Raw genomic sequence first — 3,428 nt, 5'->3', positions numbered from 1 at the left:
TTCACAAGATAAAACAGCTAAATCAACTATAGTCAGGAAATAAATACTGGTGGCCATTTTTATTAATGGTTTGACTAATAAGACGTCATAGCTTAACTCTACCTCACAATTAATTTTTCCTGCCAGTTTTATAATATACAGAGGTATCCAGAAATTGCACAAGATCAAAGATGGCGTATAAAGTATGAAAAGTTTTGTAGGAATTGTTTTTAATATGTAAAGTTCAATGATCTATAACTTCTAAACAGTGCATGGTAAAAATTTAAAAATAGCACAAGTTGTACAACCTTTTTATTACTATAAAATGGCAGCAATTTAAAAAATATTAAAATTTCATCCAAATGTACCTTAATGCATTCATAGCTTGTGCAATGTTTTTTACCTGACTCGTCGTCGTCGAAATAGTCATGGAGCATCTCAAGCAGCACCCCGCTTGTGATGGTTGACCTATGACCTTCTTCCTCATTCAATAAGAGAGCAATTTGCCTTGCTTCTTCCATCAGGAAACAGTACCCGCTTTTAATATTTGCTTGTAACCATGGTAAGTTGCTAGGATACCGATCGTCGCCATGACGCCTTGTTTACCTCCGTTTCATGGGCCGTGTGACGTGCTCCATGCACAGTAATGGCTAGAGGATCTAGGACCTTCTTTCTCAGGAACTACAAGGAGTATAGCGGCGTCTTTGGCATCAAATGATAGCTTATTGTCTCTATGATCAGTTTGTGCCAAAAGCTATTTTTCGACCAACATCGCACAAGTTGACTTATTATCACTATACTGATAAATTAATAATGCGCCAAACGGTACCTTTTGTCAATTATGGTCACAATTAATTAAGTGCCCTAGTAGCTGGAGAAGGCTAGATACGCCTATGGACCAGACACCTACGGGACAGAGGAGACCCATCCCAAAACAAACAGGGGACCAGGCTCAGGGCCTCTTACCGCCAGGTAGGCCAATAGGAACTTCAATGGACAGATCGGACCCTGTACTCGCCCCAAGTAGATGCGGACTCCTACCCCAAATGTATCTTTCTTACTGCAGCAGAAGAGCAGTGATACAAAAGAAGGGAACGAGTGAGAATCGACTGCCATATCTGCAAATGACAACATGTACTCTGAGAAGGCAGCCCTAGAAGCGCAAGTGAACTCCCCAGCTCAGAGAAAGCCAAAAAAGTCCACACAACAAGCTGCCCACAAGAGCACCCTATCATACAACATTGGCTGACACAACCACACACCCAACAAGATACCCAAAATATGAGGAGTGACAGGCAGACGTTGAGGTCTAATACGACCAGGGGAGGCTTTACGGATGCCCCGCAGTACATACTCCAACTGAGGAAAAGCAAGATCTGGAAACCGCGGAAAATCTGGGCAATGTGAACCCCACTCAGATACACCTGAATCAACCCATATGACAATCCCCGACCTGCTAGATAAGATACAAATTGAGAAAGAGACTTAGAGGAAAGAAAAGGAGAAAGAAAGCAAAACTGGTGACAGAACGAGAGGTAGCTACCAAGAGCCGTACGATAAGACCGTCAGGTACCTGGGGAAAGAGAGGTCATGAAGTAACCCTGAACTGCCCGATCAAGGGAAGAGATCCCCAATCTGGCCGTTGCCACAGCAGCAGGTTGCAGACCTCCTGAGGTACCACAGCCTGGAATCCCTGTAAAACAAGGGAAAGAAATAGTGACAAGTTATCCCGAGTCAGAGCATCAGCTGCTACATTAGATACCCCAGGCAAATAAAGCGGACAGTATGAGAACTGAAAGAGAGCAGCATAAAAATACAAGCAATGGAGGACATGCAAAAGGGTAGGATCCTTGGCAGATCACTTCTGAATGACGGAGACAACCGCAGCATTATCGCAATGGAAGCAAACCCTTGAGCAGTGCCAGGTACGACCCCACACTGCAGCTGCCAGTACAATGGGCGCCATCTCCTTTACTGCAATGCTGACATTAGCCCATGAATCTGGCCACCGGACCTGCAACCATCTAGCATCTCCTGCAACCACCCCACATCAAAAATTCCTAGATGCATCAGAATGGACATGAACTACAGGGGCATTCTGAGAAATCACAAAAGCTACTCCATGCCAGACCTGTAAGAAACAGTGCCACCATGCAAGGTCGGCCTTTGCCACAGCATCTAAGTGAATAAAGAAGTGGCCCCTTCTTGCCTTCGCTAAGAGGGAGAACAGGTGCCGAAGAAAAATCCTGCATGGCCGTACCACCACAGCTGCATGAGAAAGGTGCCCGAGCAAGGACTCCAATTAAGAGCGGTGACCAGACCTGCTCCTTTACCAGCTAGAAACAAGTGCCCTCATACGATCCACCTATCATGTGGTAAACGCAGCTCCATCCTCTCAAAAGTATTCACTATGCCCAAAAAAGTCACTGACGTGCTTGGGCCCTCAAGCTTTGGAAGAGAAACTGGAATTCCTAGACTAGCTAGCACATCAAGGGCCAACCGGAGTGCAAACTCCGCCTCCCCAGAACCAGGAGACCCAAAGAACATAAAATCATGATGGTATGTTGAATTCTATGATGATGCAGAATCCATGCCAGAGCATCTGCGAATGCAGTAAAGATTTTGGGGGTAGAACGTAGCCCAAAGGGGAAGCAGTGATCAATGAAAACTTGATCTTCCCAAAACGCCCCCAATAAACATCTATCACCCGGGTGGACTGGGAGAATACGATAAACATTCTTAAGATCCAATTTCACCATCTGCCCGAAGCCAACACATAATCCACAGCATCATCAACAGAGGGATAGCTAAGAGAACAAAGATACTATCATTCATGCTCCGGCCCCTAGGTGAAGACAAATTGACTATCATCCTCCATGCTAGACCATCATGACCCTTGGGGACCAATCCCACCGGGTTAGTATGTAAAGAAGACGACCATGGCCATGGAACAGACATCCGACCAGCAGCCTGTCAGAGGCAAGGTAAGCACTGACCACTGAGGGCATTGACTGACAGGAAGGATGGTTACAAGAGGAAGGGCGGACCACAACATTCTTTGACACCCAAACCAAGAAACCGGCATTGACCACAGACACAACATACGTAGACAGCCACTGGTCAGGGTAGAAAGACTAAAGTGAAAACAACAATGAGACATTAATAGGAGACACCACTGACGACAAGTACCCCATTGGAACCACACAGTGAAGGCATGCCTCAGAGGATAAGCCATCGAGGTCCTCCTGATAAATGTAACGACCCCTGACCAAGCCCATGAATGCCAAGGTACGAGTCCCAAGACATTGGCCTAACAAAGGAAACTGGGATGACCACCATAACCATAATACATGCAAGCAACTCATAACATCCCCCCTGAACATTAAAATAGTCACACACCCCACACTAATAGACAACCACAATAAACATCAAATAATCATAATAACAAG

This window comes from Amphimedon queenslandica, unplaced genomic scaffold (assembly GCF_000090795.2).
Source record: "Amphimedon queenslandica unplaced genomic scaffold, v1.1 AMPQUscaffold_13505, whole genome shotgun sequence".
NCBI classification, from domain to species: Eukaryota; Metazoa; Porifera; class Demospongiae; order Haplosclerida; family Niphatidae; genus Amphimedon; species Amphimedon queenslandica.
Note: the sequence above shows the minus strand (reverse complement) of the source record.